We start from the raw sequence: 19875 nt of genomic DNA on the forward strand, positions 1-19875 counted from the left end.
TGACACTCCAGTACAGTGCCAGGGGTATACTGCATTGTTGGAAGTGCTATCCTTCGGATGAGTTGTTACACCAAGGGCCCACCTGCCTGTTCAGGTGAACATTAAACATCCCATAGCACAATTGAAAAGAGAAGGGAGTTTCTTCTGGTGTCCTGGCCAATAATCGCCCAAATAAAACTCGTCATTCACTTGATGGCTGTTTGTGGGACATTGTTGTATGCAAATTTGCTGCCATATTCATCTACAAAATACACGGTTACTACACTTTACAATTTATCCTGTGAAGTGGTTTGATACATCTTCCTGACATGAAAGGTGCTGCTTCAAATATAAGTACCATAAAAGTTTAATTTTTGACATTCAGGTCTGGTTTGTGTGAGCCTACCAGGAATATTCCTTCAGTACTCCATGAACAATTCTAAATAGGAACACCAATTTATTACCTATCGATGATGGATCAGACTTCAGGTTCATTTGACAAGGCTGAGCCACTCCACAGCCCAGCAGCACAATGTCATTCTTCAGTACCCTGTATTTTGGTTCCACAATCTCTCTAACAATACAGTTTATGATTAATTGTCCAATACGTAATTCCAGTAACAGTAACAGAATTAATGTTGATATCTTTGCAGCTTAGTGCATTAGGTTTTGTGCAGTCATGAAGTGCAGATTGCTCAGAACAAATGTAAACATGAAATATCTCCAAATTATTTATTGATTTTGTAGAAACAGAGAAAAACGTTTAAATGTCTGGTCTGAACCTAAATGGTAAATGTGGATAAACCAAGTGCAGAAAACAGATTTTAATAAAAGACTTGTCATCTGACCTTTTGCTGCAGAATTGGTTTCCAAGAGCTTTCATAGCTGCTTAGTGATCTGTGGACTAAAACTATATGTAATCTTTAGTACTTAACAACTATAGGTGCTATTACACCTTGCCCTAGGTCCCTATCCTATAGATCACAGAGAATGGATGGAATATGGCTTACATGCTGCTTTGCTAGCACTCAGGGGTTTAAAACTATAAAGAAAAGTGGTTCGACAGAGTTTCAGTATAGATTAATTTCCATTATTCCCCATGAAGTATCATCATCGAATACAGAAATATAAACTTAAAAGATCCTAAGATATAAGAGCTCAGCAAATTGGATCATTTAGTAGATTTAACTTACCTCATTAGCCAGTACATATCTAGAAGCACATACTAAAGAATTAGGAACATTGTCCTATTAGACATTCTCACAGATTTCAGGGTAAGTTGGCAGAGAGGAGAGACCTCAAGAAGAGAACAAAGTACCAATATACAGATCAGAAATCGTATAATCTTAGTTCCTTTTGAATGCATTTTTAAGTTTTAAGAGAAACCCAATAATTTTGTGTTAAGCTTCACAGATGGTACTTATACTTTACTGGTCATTAATATAGAAACACTGTATACTGTTTTACCACTGACAAATGTTCCCTATTTGTCTCCTCTAAACTATCACCTGTAGTTTTCACACAAAAAGTAAATTGTACTTACTATAACTATATTTAAATGCTGGTTGGAATTTTACAAGGTGACATGTAGATAAAAGGACTGTCTGTTTATATATGGTATATTTGTACCATAGTAAAATATTTGCACAGTCCATTTGTAAATATGCAAATATATCCAGCAAATGTTTATGAAGGAATTTATCCAAGGCATGACATTTCTCATGGTCTTAGCCTTAAGAACATTGCCTAAAACTTTAAGATCATATGGAATTTGAGAAAATTCTTAAAATCAGTCTTATTATGGTAGTTCCTTTCAAAAAGCACTTCCGAATTGAGATTAAATTTAAAAGTTAGCCAAAATTCTACATAATCTTAAATTCTAAGAAAATAGCCTTAAGGCTTAGATCAAGAGAACTTTTGAAACTGATTTATTGTACTGTATTTAATTATTGTGTTCCAATGAAGTGATGGGATTGATAGCAGCAGATATTAGGAAAAGGCTAGGGATTACTCTAATGGTATTATGGTACTGACAAATACATTGGTAATTTTCTTAGCCGTGTTTCTTGGCTTCAACATTTAACAAACTTGTTGCAATTCTCTTTGACAGTGGGGTTGAAAAAGGTTTTGTAGGAATGTCGGCAGCATAAATGTTTCACACCACAAAAAGGTACCTTAGGACATAAAGTGAGTCTTCTCCAGGAAGTCCATTGTATGTTAAAGCAACACATGAGAAGTCAGCCCCAACCCTACATCACCTCATAGCCAAGTTCTCTCAAGTTGGTTTAATGAACATGGACTTTATACTTTGCGTCCTGAAGCATTTTTTTCAAGATGAGATACAATTTATACCAACACAAGTGTTTATGACAAGTGCTTTTTCAACCTTTTTATGCCAAAACACAGCCAGTCCTTATCTCATATTCTGGGTTACTTTCCCTCAAGATCCACTACTATAAGTTTTGTCGTGCCATTTCATAGTTCAAGTGTGATGGATGATCCTTAAGTCTTATAATGATGGCAAGATAAATCTCATACTAACATCTATTTATTTGTCATAAATACAATCAATGTTTTCAGATTTGTATTTTTGTTGTGGAAATATCATTGTTTTGGCACGAATGGGGTTTAAAACTGTGGGAAGATGAAACTCAGTTGAATCTGTAAAGCAGTGCCTGAAATAAGGCAACATGAGCATGTAGTGCATTATTGCACTTCCGCAAACAAATACGCTCAGCACGTTAAATGTAGCACACATCAAAGCATGAAGTCAGATTATCACTTAGTTACAGCACAACATTTTTCATGGAATAGCTTTCCATTTCCATGTCGAACCTCACATTTTTTATTTTTTTAAATCACAAATAGGTTACATTTTTGCATTTTTTAAAAAAAAATAATTTTGTCCTGAAGATTCACTTCAGTTTCAGACATTTATAGCATTCTGCTAATACATACCTATAGGCTGGACTACCACTAGAGTAAATGGGAAGACAAAACACATTTCATTTTTCAAGTTCAATGCCTGAGCCATATTCTGCTATTAGTGCTAGCTCTGAGGTCTTGCAATTTTCCTCTAAGATACTTTCAAACTTAAAGTGTTAGGTGTTTGACTATTAGGTGGAACCCAGAGAGATGCTAGCATCTAATTAACAACTTTTAAACAACATTTCAGGTTAGTTTTTTTTTCTCCTACAGTGGAGTTGATAAAGTGAAACAGATTCTTAAAATAAAGTAGTTGATTCCTTAAAAAAAATCCTTTCAAATTCCCCTATGGCATTGCCCCTTCCTAACTAGCCCTATTCTCCCAGTGCAATCTGCTCTTCCAACTCTGATTTACTGATCGTTCCTTGTGCCCTCCTTCCCAACATGATTAGAGAGCATTTGCTATTGACATATGCCCATGCTCTCTGGAACTCACTCTTAAAATCCCTTTGCTTTGCTCCTTTTATGCTGCTTCTAAAACCCTTTTAAAAACCTATTCTTTCGACCAGTCAACACCCTGACATTCTGTTACATCTCTTTACTGTCCGCTACTCCTTAACGGCTTTCAGAAACTTTGAGATGGTCACCTTACATGAAAGGCACCATATCAATCAAATGTTCTTTGAAACAGAGCTGCATTAATATCTCATTAAGAATGAGATTGAATATTTCATGCATATAGGTATAGATGATCAAGAACTCTACAGAATATAATGTTTGCTATGCTGCTGGAACTATGGATAAATGACCTGCAGAATGAAGATGGTAAGAGATAAATAAGGCAGTTTGTAAGATTACTGTATATTAATATTTTGGACTCTTTCTTGGTTACCTTTAAGGGAAGAAAATGTTGTAATATTTGCATTTTCCAGAGCTTTGCACCTTCAGAAGTCGGTTGAGTGAGTTGGATAAAATCAATGCTGTGTGTAAATTGCATATGGTCTATAAAGGAAATGGGCTGAATGGCTTTTTAAATTGACTAGTTATTGTTGCAAAGCAAGTGCAAGAAAATAGAGGCAAGACGGTCTCTGTTAATGTAAATTTTAAAGAATCAGCTCAATACTATTGTTAAAACATTTATTTAATATTTTTTTATTAGTAGTATGCATTTTTGTCTTTCTTGTTTTTAGACAGGCAGAGTTAAGTTAAGTTAAGCCTGACTTGAAAACACTGACCGGGCACTGTGGTTAAATAATAGTCTGTTCATTTATCATAATCCCCAACCACAAAAATCATCAAATAATCCATTATTGTTCTTGATCAATTGAAACCATGGGGTCTGAGAAGATCCAAAATATATTTTGCAGAGATATAATGATTGTTTATATTCTTGGATTGAATTTTATTACAAGATGCACCTTTTGTACTCGTGTTTCGAAATTGTTCTGATAAAGTTCATTTTCATCTATGAAGGTACATTCACAGCCAAAAGTAATTTCATCTTGATTGTATCAATATGTATTATATTAATGTTCCTTATCTATTCTATTCATACCTCAGTGAACAAAAGAATACTTTGGGATAAAATATTTGTTGAACTTTTAACTGAAGAGAGTTGAGATACATTTAATATACTTTGACAGTGGTGTTTTGATGTTCCACTTTAATGAAACCATAAGCAGCAGTAAAGTACATAAACAATATAATATGTTACAACCCAGATGATGTACAAGGAACAGTAGAATTAACATGTTCTGTCAGTGAAGAAGATCCTCCAATTCACATATGACTTATGAATTATGTCTTCCTAATGAATGGAGCAATTGCTATCGAGTTTTTTTTAAACAAACATGATTTACATAATATTTATTTAGTTTCAATAGATGTTCACTGCTGCTTCGAGATTTGACTGCCTATTTTCTGGATACTATAATAATACTTGCATTGATACAGTGCCTTTCATGTCGGGAGGACGTCTCAAAATGCTCTGTAGGATTTACTGTAACGTTTAGTGACTGTATACTTTGTAAGTGAACATTGTGGGATAAAATAATAATGTCAATGAACTATTTTAATCCCAATTATTAGCAAATTGATGACTTCATACAAAATATTAAAAAGTAGAATATATTTTCAGACCTGCTGCTAGGCAATATATAGAAAGGATTCTGTTTTACAGTGTAAGAATGTAAATATATTTACATTTGGAAATGTCTGAAACATTCACAGTAGTTGGCAGGAGGGAAATGTAGATCTTGTTACAATGTTAACACTGATAAATTTCCTGTCAATCTTGGTTCCTCTAAAATCCTGGATGTCAACAAGATTTATCAAAGCATTTCTTGTAGAAAAATAGTTAAAAACAGAAAAACTTGACAATGACATACAATTTTGAAGACTTGAGTTTTAGACATTGTAATGGCAAAAAAAGGCTCACTTTAAAGCTGACCTGTTCTTCAATTACTGGTTGTCTTCAGTCTAAAAGAGCAGTGCATAACCCACCCATCATAAGGCGGGGCAAAATCTTAGGCAAGTTCTCTTACTCGACATGCCTCTGCTTATCTAGCAGTAAGTAGGAACCTGGCTGTTAGTCAATTGGTAGATCATTTTTCTGGGGGGAATCATCCTTTCAAAAACTAATAAAAAATAAATAATTTGGCCACTCAATCCATGACTTATTTGTGGGACACTTCTGTGCGCAATTAGCTGTTGCGTTTCGCCCACAAAATATACAGTATATTTTGTGAAGTGCTTTGAGACGTCTCAAAGATGTGATAAGGCGCTATATCAAATGCAAGGATTATTATCCAAACTGTTTTTAATTAAAAAACATACAATAGCCTATATTAAATGGCTAACATTAAATAACCATGATTTTATTAAAAAAATACATATCATTGTGTTATATTCCCATTGTGTATATTATACTTGAATTGACATTGATTAAAATCATTTGGTATGTACCTAACTTTGTAGGAACCAGAAATAGATTCAGTTTGAGGGACATTCCTGTGAATCAGTGTCACAGACTTCTAGAAATCTATTAAGAAATGTCCCAGTGTTTGTTAACATTAACATTACTAACTCCATGTTCACATATGGTATATGGAAATGTTGCAGTTTGACTGCTTTATTAACTAAGGCAAAATGTTTATGAAATCTTTTTATAGTTGTGCCAATGTCTATGCAGAACAATTTCAAATGGTACAAAGTACTTCTCCAACCGAAATTAACTGGCATGGAGTTTGATGATGAACATCTTCAGGTTTCTCCTATTCCTGGTTCTAATATTGTTTTCATTTCTCTGATAATGCATTTGCTCATTGTTTTAAGCTGGTTTATTTTTTAAATTCTGCATTCTCTGTATATTTGATGTTTTTTCTGAACACTGATTTGCTTTTACATTCCCTATTGCCTACCTTTGATCAACAGTATTTAGATGTCGTAGCATCGCTCTGATACCTTCGATATACTATGTTTCAATGATGAAAGGGACTGTTAGCATATACTTTGATACACGAAAATCACTGTAACAGTATTGCATCAAAAGTAGAATTGTAATAATGCAACAATCATCATTGTAAACCAGATCTGTAATTAATATACAGTAATCTGCAGAGTTCTAAGATGAGCTGAATAATTGTAGCTTCACTGGAAACTGCATCAGAAATGTCATCAGATCAGGATCAACTTTTATATCCAGATATGTATAAAATGACTGCACTATGTAAAGATGTTCTTAATAGTTACTTGGTCTAACTAGTGCACTGAAGACTTAAGTACCAAATTAATTCAACTTTTAGTCTATTTTGAGGGTCATATTTAAAATAGAAATGTGTGTAATAATGCTACTGTGCAAAATATGCCTTGTAGATATTAGTTGCATCTCTGGTATCCCTTCCAGAACAGTTCTGATCAGCCTGCAAGATTGTTGAAGTGAAATAAATGTCATTTCTGTATCTGTCTTAGCTTTTATTGTTATTGTCAGCGGGGTCACTGTGAATGAAATAATGTATAGCAAATACTTAATTATTTTTAAAAAGCTAAATTTAACTGTTTAGAAAAGCTTTAGTGTTCTAACATTGCATTCTATTATGAATTTTGGATCAGCATATTTCTGATAAATTCATGTCCTGCCTGATATCAGCAACCATAAAAAATCACCTTGATTGCACTTCATATGTATATGTTCTGAATTGTAAATTCTAAATCCCCTCTGCAGCCTTGCCCCACCCTACCTTCAGTGCTCCAAGATTCGTGAAGGGCACTATGTAAATGCAAGTTGTTGTTCCTTTGCAACCCTACCGCCTCACCACTCCCTCTGTTCAGGAAACACCAGCTTGGTCATGTCCTATGCCCATCAATGGGTGGGCTTTCAACCACTCTGACCCCGTTCTCTGGAACTCCATCCTGGAGTTACTCCATCTCGCCCCCTCCTTTAAATTATACGTTTTTGGTCACCTTCCCCCCCCCCCCACCCTCCACTTCCTCAGCTCCCCCCACTCCCAGTTTGGCACCCAGCCAGCTATGTAAAGCATGTTGAGACATCCTCCTGAAATGAAAGGTGCTACATAAATGTAATGCAATGCTGCCAACCACATTTAATTTAAAGCTGGAGGGTAAAGATCGAAGGAAGGAAAGGAAGAAAGGAAGAGTGCTCAGCAGATAACCATTATATTCAATGTGTTTATCTGATTTTTTCCATTGAATAAAAGTAGAAATTGCTGAAAATCAACAGAAGGTTAATCAGCATCTGAAAAATATAATGAATCCATCATATATAGTGTGATTGTGACAATAACTTGTGATTGTTTCAATGTTCATGTTAAAATTTTAGGTATGGTTCTTCATGAGATGCTGATTGAGCTGCTGTAGATTTCCAGTCTTCCTGGTTTTATTTTAGATTTCCAATATTTCCAGTTTTCCTTTTAATTCCTTTCATGCTTATTTACGTTTCTTATTTTTTCTTCATTGAGTTTATTAACAACATAATAACAATTTGGTCACTGAATCCACGACCATTTGTGGGAGTTCGCAATTGGCTGCTGTGTTTCACACGCAAAATATACAGTCAATTCACTTTACAGTATATTCTGTGAATCGCTTTGATATGTTTCAAACAGGTGATAAGATGTTATACCAAATTCAAGGATGATTATTAATTTCTCTTTCTGTTATTATTTAGTAAATTTTGGTTTTGCTTCATATTTATTAAAATATTCTTTGAATTATATTGGTCACAATCATACTATAATGAATTATTGTATGATTGTGACATTAACCTGTGTTTGTATCAATGTTCATCTTCAGATTTAAATAGAAATAAAATGCAACTTCAGTAGAACTGGAGATTTCTCTTCAAATTAGCATTAGTTTAATTAGAGCAAAGAAAGTTATAGACACATAAGCTTGAGTATCGATATTTTTCTCTGTTGTCATTTATAAGTTCTCTACTCTATTTCTTTTGAAAACTAACAGGTCAGTCAAATCTCTGAATAATAACTTCATCACTGGAAATCAAATCTCAAAACCTCTGATCAGTTAGCTTTAGAAAAATAAATGTTCAAATTTACGTTTGTTGCTTAATTATGGATGGAAACAATAAACAGCATTTTTTATTTAGAAACAATAGTTTCGGAGAGACAGGCTGGATGCGTACAAAACATCTATTTTCAAATATTTTATACATCATTTCTCTTAGCACAGTGCAGAGCCAAGTAAGTGCACCTTAGCAGAATGTAGAACAAAGCAAATGTGTCTTAGAACAGTGTAGAGCCAAATAATTGTATCTTCATGCAGCATAGACCTCATCAACTGTGTCTTAGTATCATATAGAACCAAGCAAATGTGGCTTACCACAGTATAGAGCCAAATATTGTACACTTTAGCAGAGAGTAGATCCAAGAAACTGTGTCTTAACGTGGATTAAAACAAAGTAAAATAGCTTAGCAGTGTTTAGAGCCAAACAAATGTGAGACAGCATCTTGCACAGCCAAACAAATCAAGCTCAACATATAAGTCAATCCTTGTATTAACAAAGTATGTGGCGTAAAAGTCAGCCAACTATGTCATTATGGGAACATTACATTGCAGGATAATGATCAGCATTGAGATTTTATCAATAGTCCTGGAGTCCTGTAGCTCAGTGATTAGAGCACTCGCTTTGCAAGCGAGAGACCTGAGTTCAATTCCAGGCAGAGGGCGAAACCTTGGGCAAGTTTCCTTACTCCACACAGAGCCTAATAATAATAATCCCTCCAAAACCAAAAACAATAATAAATTGGTCATTTTCAATCTACGACTGTTTGTGGGACATTGCTGTGCGCAATTGGCTGCCGCGTTCGCCCACAAATATACAGTCAATTCACTTTACAGTGTGTTCTGTGAAGCGCTTTGGGACGTCCTCCCGACGTGAAAAGCGCTATATCAAATGCAAGGATTATTATTATTATTATTATTGAAAAAAATAACAAGGTGTCACCCAACTGGCACATTAATTTTTTGCTTTCAATCACAAGCTATGCGGTTTTAGATTATTAAACTCTAGCAGTACTCCAACACACATTCTGGGGTTGCCTGCGCTAATGCACTTTGGATTTAGGTAAGCAGGATGCTTCCATTCCAATACGCAGGGATTTCCATGTGTAGATGGGATGCATGGAAATCTCAATTTGGTGAAGATACTCTTTAAGTATGGTAATGGATTTCCATATGTATCAGACAGTCAGCTAACCCCCCAAACATTTGCCATTTCAGGAGACACCACTTCAATAGTTTGTTTTACAGGAAAATTACGGAACAGTTCATAGACATTTCTGGTATCTTGAGCTCTGAGTTAATAATTCAAAGCGCACAGAGCTGAATTTGTGATGGGACATGAAACAGAGACCCACAATTCCTCATGGTTCTCGCCTATCATTATTGTCTTCAAATTCAAGATAATGTAGAATCTTTGAAAATGCTCAAATTATTTGTTCATTTGGAAGTTGCTTTCAAGAACTATGGAAACCTACCAGTTTGCAGATTAAGTCTAAACTGATAAAATTTATAAAATTTTGCATGATCTTATGATCTAAAATAATACTTTTAAGGCTTAGAACTCAGTTTCAGATCTTTGATTCATTGTTTTCATGCCATCATTATTGCAATGAAGTGCTGACACCAACAACAGAAAAAAAAACTAGTGATTATTGGGATGCTATTCTGTTTAGAGTAACAGCAAATACTTTGGTAATTTCCTCGGTTGTGTTCATTCAAAAATTAAGAAACTTGTTACAATGCTCTCTGGAGTTGAAAAAGCATCTGTTGGAAAAACAGCTGCATAAATGGTGCCTCACACTGGAAAAAGTACCTTGGGATGTAAAGCAAGTCTTCTCCAGGGATTACTATGTATGTCAAAGTAAGATCTCAGTAGTTCACCTCAAAGTCAAGTTCTCACAGGTTGGTACGTTATGCACGGTGGAGAATACGTACTTTACATTCTGAGGCACTTTTCCCACACAAGGTTCAATTTATACTGCCATTTTCAGAACTAGTGCTTTATCAACCTTACTGTATCCAGACACATTCAGACCTTATCTCATACTCTATATGTTTTCTTCAGGGTCCATTATTATAATTTTGTGTGGTGCCATTTCATAGTTCAAATGTGATGAATGAATGATGGCAAATAAATCTTTTGACATAAGTTTATACTTTAACTTATATATTGTAAATAGTGTGAAGCAATTTGAGACATTTTCCCGACGTGATAAGGCACTATATCAAGTTTACATAATTGATTTTTGTAATTTAAAATTAATGTTTGAAAAACACACATAACCACTGGGGCATTCATACTAACCAAACTATAGGAATAAAGAAATATATTGCAATATGGTTCGAATTTATCACCTAATATTGTTTTTCTATACACTTGGCAAAGGGGGACCCCTATAATTTCTCACACGAACCCCAAAAATGGAACGTAGGGACAATGAGGATCTAACTGATCTATACTCCTCCAACCACAAAGTGGTCTTTGATCAGTTTTTTTTTCAAATGTAAATGCTGCTCACTCAAACACCACTTAAAAATATGATTTTACTATTAAAGTCATATTTGGAAACTAAGGAGTGATTTTTGTTACAACAATGCTCTACATTTCTCATATGCACTGGTAAACTTTTTATATATTTCAATAGAATATGAGTGATTTAGACATGGTGTGGATTGTGAGTCTGTATACAAACAATATACATTAGATTTAGATATATGCTGCAAATTAATACCATATGTGAGAAATTGTCACCATCAATGGCAACATTTGCCTTATTATTAGTTAAGTCATCTTTATTATATAGTCCATACTCCAAATGGTTAATATATCATGTTGTATAAGATACACATTAATGTTCAAATTGTCAACAGTAATCTATCTGTCACATTACTCTCACCTTGTTGTAATTTGTATTTATCATATTAATAAACTCAAGTTTCAGTTAACATATGTAAAAGACTCAGTATAACATATCCATGAACTCATTGAAATAGGCTTTATCCAAAGCTGCTATTTGGAGGGCCTTCCAGTTACAGAATGAAAGAAATGTCTAGCCTATGATGTGTGTAGTTGTTTAGCAGGAAATGTGAACATGTAGCAATAGTCTTGATTGGTTAGCCAGTTAACTGTTGACATATGTGTATGTTTTACAAGGCAATGTCTGTTTCTGTTAAATAGTTTAACTTTTATTGTGTTTCTTTATTTTAACATTTAGATGGAGTGCTAGTGCTTAAAGAATGACTTTAAGAAATGAGTACTTGTGCACAATCTGTAGGTTCAAAATCCAAAATAATTTTAATAAATGTTGAGAATAATCAGAAATATAAAAGCAGTTTATGCATGACCCTTTCTACCAATTTCTGTACAGTTACATATCTCTAAGTAGAATTAACTCACACGTGTTTGCTATGAATTGTAGCAAATAGAGCTCACCTCCATTTATAGATGAAAAGGGTAGTTTAGACTGGAAGTTAAAAGACCATTGTCTTCACAAAAAAAATCTTAACTTGTATGAACAACAAGAGCTGTTAATCACTTTTGTCACGATAATTTCAAGTACAAGTAGCATATCACATTTCCAAGCAGATTTTGCCATTGTGTTCTGCGTTTCTAAGGAGACAAGAACAAAACTGTCAAATATTTTTTCCGAAAATGGCAGTCCTTTAAATTGCAAGAGAAAGAATAATACAGTATCGGAAAGAATTGGACATCACAAATGCTATGACTTTGTTTTTCTAAATTGATAACATCAATTTTGTATTCTCCTGAGCTGGCTTTCAATTTGTTAGAGTTTAGGGGCACATAAATCCTATCAGAAAAATTCCAAAGGGTTTCCATATATGTTACTAACTAAACTGTTTAAAGTTTTATTTTTTGATAATTCATGGATTGTTTTTCATCATCGCAGTTACCAATTCACGTTACACGGAATATCTATAAAGATAATGTCAAAGTATCAAAGTAATTTCAAGGCAAATGTATAAAATAAGCAGCCGCATTCATAAAGATTTCACACGGGATATATGAGGGAACATCTCATAGACGGCAAAAGCTGGAGGTTTAACTCTTACCTACGTTTACACAGAAAGTTCAATTTCAATGGAGATTACAGCATACTGCACTTCCACTCCCAATAATACATTTCCAAAATATGCGGTACCTTAACTAAACCTTTTTACATTTATCTCTTCCCTGGAGTGGTGTTATACATCATGCTCCATCCATGCATTCATTCAGAAACGTAACTCCCTTCTCGGCCAAAAGCCTCTATTTTTCCAACATTGTGGTAGAAAAAGTCCTGTGTAAACACCTTCTTGTTAAATCGTAGAGTTGCATTTTTGCATTATAGTAAACTCCTAATAACTCAACCCTGGCTTAACTTATCACTACCACTTAAGTCATCATGCTGTCAATATCCCGGCCGCATTTATTTATGTATTTGTACATACTCCTAACTCGCCATTCCAGATAACTCGTCACTGAGCTCTTTCCCCTTGGAGTGAAGAGTATCAGGAGTTTACCGTAATTATATTCGGTGAATTATAGGTTTTAGTTGCATACTAAATGAATATGTGTAGTTTGCCACCTTTCTATGCAAATTTACTGTGCAGAAAATGAGTTGAATTAAAACGCGTATAATGTGTCAATTTAGTTTCATCCATTCCACAAGCAGAGTCCCAGTGGAATAAGAAAACTGCCATTGCTTGCTGTGTAAAAATAATTGTTCATTTACTGCCATTGGTCAAGATATGCACTAAAAGAATCTTTGTAAATAACTATCAGGGTCAGAAGTGACAATGAGGTTCTTCTTTAAAACATGTCAGCCTGCTGAACATCTATGTTAATAAAATTCTGATATCACTTAAAACATTTAAGTAAATTGTTTTGTTTTGGAAAGATCTATTTTTGGAGCTTTTGAGATAGTTGTTCTTATGTGTTCGTACATTTTATGTAAAAAAGCCAATAAATTGAAGGTGTTTGTAATTTGTGTTGAGCAACTTATATCTCTTGGTAACTAATTATTAGTAGTATTATTAATAGACACATAAAAAAAAGTTTAAAAACACCAAGCTGGGTAATGCAATTCATTACCTTGTGATATCTTCTCGGGATCAAATCTGTTTCATGTGATTGGTAATACTGCTGATCTTGCTCTGCTTCTTCCCCCCTCCCAACCTATTGCCTTTCTTCTACATGTTTCTACCGCTTAGTGTGTGATTCAATTGCTGTATGCAAACTGAGGTGCAGGGGCAATACTCACGTCTTTGAAAACAGTAATAGGAAAAATCATTATATCAATAAAAACAATGCAAAACTACATAACCTAAGCATGCAGAATCTAGCTAGATTTCTCTTGTTCTCTTCTCCATAAATTGTTGAGCCAGACTAAAGGTGGGTGCTGTACAGAAGAAAGATATTCTAAACAGGAAAATGATTTTCAAACATTCCTGTCAAGAGGTTATGGGGAAGATCAGCCCGTTGACATTGTTTTTTTTTAGAAAGATGAATGGTGGTGAGTGGCCTGAGAGTAGGAATTAATTTTTAAAAACTTAAGGTATCTCAGAATTGTTAAGATTTACAAATTTTGTCAGATGTCATGAGCAGTAGGTTTCTCACAGCTCTGAAACGTCACTACTATGCAGAGCTCTGAGTTGCTTTCCTGTGTGAATAACAGTATACAAATGCAAGTTATTGTTGTTGAATTTTGGTAAAATTTTAAATTCAGTGTTAATTTGAAAGTTGGTGTTCAACAGTTCTTACACAATAATTTGCATTTATATAGAGCCCTTCGTGCAGAATAGCATTTTGAAGCACCTCACAATGAAGGGATTGGACACCAAGTGAGGATGAAAGGGGAGAGGAAACCCAAGGCACAGTCAGAGCCTTAAATGTTAAAATGAGACTTAAAGATACAGAAGATTAAAAAGGGGGCAAGACGGAGGGATTGAGGCAGGGAGTTCCAGAGGTTAGGATCATAGTGACTAAAGCCACAGCAACCAATGATTGCAAGGAGAAATCAAGGACTCAGAGCAGGTCTGCATCTGCCGAGCAAAGGGGGCAGTCAGTGAGGTGAAAGAAGGGGTGCAATGGAGTGGTATAAACAGGTTAGAGAGGTAGGGATGTGCTAGAATGTGAAGGGATTGCAAGTGAGGGTGAGGATCTTGAAATCTATGCTTTGGAGACAATAAATATATCTGTGGAAAAACTGCTTCCAAATTAAAACTGAATTGAAACTCTCATCAAATTCAGAGAGCTCTATATCCCCCTCTTGTGGAGAGGAAACAAAAGCCTTCGGGACCATGTAAGATTAAAGAAATAAAATAAACAAAATACTGTAAATATATAAAATATAATAAACATTAATATGGTGCAATTAACTGACAATTAATTGACAATATAATTCAGTGGTTTAGAACTGGTTTAGTAGTCAGTAAAATTAAATATTTTATGATACTTGTAAAAGTAGGTTTCATAGGAACAATTTCAATAAATATCAGTAGAGAATAAAATTTATTTTGCCTAACATATAACTACCAAAGTGACAATGGAAGGCTTGACTGTCCCAAAGTAAATCTTGTATCAAACAGATATTATGAGAGGAGATTAAACGTAGGCTATCTAACAGCCTGTATTTGCAAAGTTTTATAACCAAAAGTAAAGATTAAGGCTGTTATTAAGGCTGTTAACACAATTTGCGATGCTCAGTGTGGAAGACTAAAGAACTTCTGAGTGTAGCACCTCCCACCAAGAGAGGTGTCTCCCAAATTCAAATTGTGAAAACAATTTTTCTTTATATGAAACAGGTTTGATATAAATTATAGCTGCTGCAGGGACCTGTATTTTACTTTTATGATTGAATTATATAGTCAATTATTTATCAGTTAATTGCACCATATTCATGTTTTGTTATATTTTATATATCTACAGTATTTCTCGTTTATTTTGTTTCTTTAATCTTTTTGGTTTCATGCTTGTTTTTGCTCCACAATTCAAATGATTTGAATCACAATATCTTGTTCTCCCTGAACCAGAATCACTTTTACCAATTGGGCCAAAGGTGGCAGCTCAGTAACATGTGATTTCTGAGGCATGGAAAGTGTAGATTGTCCAGCGAGTCACAAGTTTATGCACCAAACCAAATATGAAACCAAAAACTTAATTTATAATCACACTCGTCTCACTTATTTAAAAAATGGCATTGAATTCCCAACATAAAAACCTGAATTCTCCAGTTGCCGTTTAGTCTTCTGCACTAAACATCGCAAAATATATTCATTAACTGTCACCAGTGTTAAGTCTCACTGAAACATTGCAAATTAAAGACATATTTTTGTGCAGAAATCGCTTGTTATGCAGTATTTAACATTTAAATTGAATCACTCCTTATTTCAATTTTCACACCAACCATCCTCATGGCTTTCCTGAATGAAATTGCCAATTTGTGTAGTTGTTGGTAGTTTTGTGTTGTCAGATCTTAAGAACTTGGTTGAGACTACCCAAAATAATTTCACAGCAGACACATCCATCAGTCTTGATTTAATTCCAGGTCCCAGAGGTGAAAGGATGTTTTGTTAATTATTAAATAATAATAACAATCCTAGCATCCCAGTGCCTTGGGACATCCTACTGACGTGAAAGGCACTATACAAATATAATTTGTTGTTGTTGTAGAGTTTAATATAGATTCTTTCATGTCAGGACGTCTGAAAGCACTTTAGAGGATTTATTGTAAAGTGTGGTAACTGTGCATTTTTGTAAGCAAGGACGGCAGTCAATTTGCGCATAGCAATGTCTCACAAACAGTCATGAATTTAATGACCAATTTTATTTGGGGGATTGTTGACCTAGACACTAGGGGAAACTGTATGTTTTGACCACAAAATACACAACAACAACTTGCATTTATAAAGCACCCAACACGCAGGGTAGCGTCCCAGAGTGCTAGACAATTGAGGAGCACGGCGCAGGGGGGAAGGGGAGGTGTCCGTAGGCACGGTTGAAGAGGAAGGTCTTCAGGCGCGACCTGAAGATGGGGCAGGAAGAGGTAAGACGGAGGGACGTAGGAAGAGTGGTCCAGAATCCAGCTAGGTTTCTCTTGTTCGGGGAGAAGAGGCTGAAAGCGCAGCCAACAATGGTGAAATGGAGGGCACAAGGGACATGCAGAAGGCCGGAGCCAGTCCCGTAGAGGCAGTGGATAGTGGACTGGGGGTAAGCAGATCAGAGGATTGGAGATGCCAAGGCATGAAAAGATTTGAAAACAAGTGTGAGGATCTTGAAATCGATCCGTTCAGTGTTAGGGAGCCAGTGAAGCCTGGCTAAAACTGGTGCGCTGTGGGTACGGAGTTTAGTGTTGATGAGTATGTGGGCGTCAGAGTTTTGGATCAGTTGGATCTTGTACATGGTGGAGCTGTGGAGACTGGCAAAGAGGGCACTTGAGAAGTCAACTTCGGGAGATGTTTCGGCTGCACCTGGAGTAAGGTACTGTCGGAGGTGGGCAATGTGGTGAAGATGGAGGAAGGTGGTCCTGGTCAGGGACCGGATGTGGGGAAGGAACGACAACAACAACAAAGTGAAGGCAGTTAGTTAGGTAAGACTCAAACCAAACTAATGGAGTCCCATTGAGATGGATCAGGGAGGAGACTTGGTGGAGGAGGATGGCATGGTTGACTTTGTCGAAGACGGCAGAGATGCCCAGGAGGATGAGGAGGCAGAGGGAGCCCTGGTCAGAGAGAGAGAGAGAGAGAGAGAGAGGGGGTGTCATTATATATTTATTTTATTTGTGACCTTGACAAGCGCCATCTCTTTCCTGTGGCAGGGTGGAACCCAGACTGGCAGGGCTCAAGGAGCAAGTGGAAGGAGAGGTATGAGTAAAACTGGGCGATGGGGCAGTTGGGACAACACCGCCGAGAGTCACGATGGGCCTGGTGGACAATACTCAAGCTGTATCAGAGGGAGGCAATAATGGAGTCCAGGAAAGAGAGAAGGTGAGGAGGGCGGTATAAGAGAAGATTGATTGGGAGAAGCGGGGAGTAGAAGGGGGAGCATTTTCAGGGGTGGCAGCTTGGGTCAGGGCAGCAGCTAAAACGCGCATGCGGAGACTGAGAGCAAAGTGGGACATGGTCAGCCCATAGGAATGGCGCGGAGTGGAGAGAGTGGGGATGGCATTCATGGCTTTGTTTGGACCAACAGAGAAGGAGAAGGATGGTGGATGGAGTGGAAAAGGAGGAGGTCAGGTTAGAGGTGAGGAATAGAAATGACAAAGGAAAAACGGCAAGCGGTATTCACGTCACGCAAGTGGATTTGGCCGTTGGTCCAGGCAAGAGATTTTGAAATGGAGTCTCTGCACCTGTAACCTCCTCACCTGTAACACCGAAACCTCAGCCCCCACGCCGGTCACTGCCTGCTGACTCACCAGGAGGCCTCGACTCTGGCCACTCCAACCTCCTTTGTGTCTTCAGGCTCAGGGCAAGGTTGATCTCTCGCCCGCCGACCTTGAATCGGCTCCTGTAAGCGCTTTCTCCGGTCTGCTCCTCTTCACCAACGTCTCCTAGTTCCCGTAGCACTCGTCTGCTTGCGTCTGCCAGGTTGCTTTGTAGTTGTCGACATTGCTGGAATCAGAGCTCAGCTCCTGGAATCAGCAGCTTGTTCCTGGAGAAACAGCGACGCTCCCCCAAGCGTACACAGAGTCACACCACTTTTACCGTACATCCTATGAAGCGCTTTGAGACATCTCAAAAAAGGGATAAAATGCTACATCAACTGCAAGGATTATTTTTTCATGTAAACCCGCTGGGGGATTATTGCCCTCGACACCAGGAGAAACCCCATTCTCTTTTCGAATAGGGACATGGGATCTTTTGTCCACCTGAATAGGCAGATGGAACCTCAGTTTATAGTCTTATCAAGCGGACAGCACCTCTGACAAAGCACCACTCCACCAGTGTCAGCCTCGACTGTGAGCTGTGAGCTCAAAGTCCCAATGTATAAATTGAACCCACGACTTTCTAACTCAGAGGTAAGAGTGCTACCAACTGAGATGATTGGATCTATAACTGCTTCCTAACAAAATGAATTCCACTGAAAGATCAGGTCAAAACAGTTCAAGTACAAATTAATTTTTCAGTTTTGGATTGCCAGATTATGTGAAATAGGTTACCAGAAAACCTAGGTTAAGTGTTTTCAGATAGTTTTGTATGTTTATAATGAAAATATAATGTCAAGCCTCTGGTGATTCTGCTTTTAATGGATTTTTCTGTAAACCTGGGAGTGAAAATTAGTCATATATAAAAGTTGATGTATCAGGGATGTATCTGAACTCCAAAGGATTATTGGCACATTGGCATTAATCACGGAAACGCATCATATTTTTCCCACATCCCGTCTCCTGTAATTGTCTCCCATCCGCTCCTAATGGCAATGAGTCATGCTTGATTGTAATTCCATAGGCAACAACAACAACAAAATTACAATTGTATAGTACCTTTCACATCGAGAGGACTTCCCAAGGCGCTGGACAGAGTTTCGGACCCGAGCTGGGGGTCGGGATTGGGGAGGGTGGAGGACGGTGGGGGAAGCAGGGAGATCGAAAGCACAGTCAAAGAGGAGAGTCTTGAGATGGGTCTTGAAGGAGGTAAGGGAGGGGACGAGGTGGAGGGACTGCAGGATGGAGTTCCAGAGGGTGGGGACAGAGTGGCAGTTAGCCCACCCACCAATATTGTGGCAAGAGAGGCGGGGGACATGAAGCAGGTTGGAGCCCGCTGAGCGGAGGGAGTGAGCAGAATTGTAGGGGGTTAGGAGGTCACAGAGGTAGGGGAAAGCAAGACTATGGAGGGCTTTGAAGGTGAGGACCAGGATCTTGAACTATATCCTCTATGTGATGGGAAGCCAGTGGAGTCGGGTGAGGATGGGGGTGATAGGGTCACAGAGCCTGGTGCGGGAAAGTTCACTGGCTGCAGAGTTCTGGAGTGATCTGCAGCCTATGGAGGGGGGAGTTGGGGAGACCGACAAGCAGGGAGTTTGCATAATCAAGACTCGATGTAATGAAAGCATGTACGAGGATTTCGGCAGCCTGCGGAGTGAGACAGTGGTGGAGGTGGGGGAAGGCAGAGCGGGTCATAGTACAGATGTCGGGTAGAAAGCATAGTTGAGGGTCAAATAAGACCCCAAGGTCTGGACTGGCTTAGTAAGGTGGAGTGTACCACCATGGATGGTGATACTGTCAGCGCTTGAGGTGTGGAGGTGCTGACGGGAGCCAATCAGTAGAGCCTCGGTCTTATTGACGTTCAACTGAAGAATATTAGCTCACATCCAGGACTTGATGTCTGACAGGCATTCTGTCAGGAAAGCAGTGATCCTTGAGTCAAAGGTGAAGCAGAGAGGTACAGTTGGGTGTCATCTGCATACATGTAGAAGTTGACCCCATGTCTGCGGAT

Source organism: Callorhinchus milii, unplaced genomic scaffold, assembly GCF_018977255.1.
Source record: "Callorhinchus milii isolate IMCB2004 unplaced genomic scaffold, IMCB_Cmil_1.0 Scaffold4, whole genome shotgun sequence".
Taxonomy (NCBI): Eukaryota; Metazoa; Chordata; class Chondrichthyes; order Chimaeriformes; family Callorhinchidae; genus Callorhinchus; species Callorhinchus milii.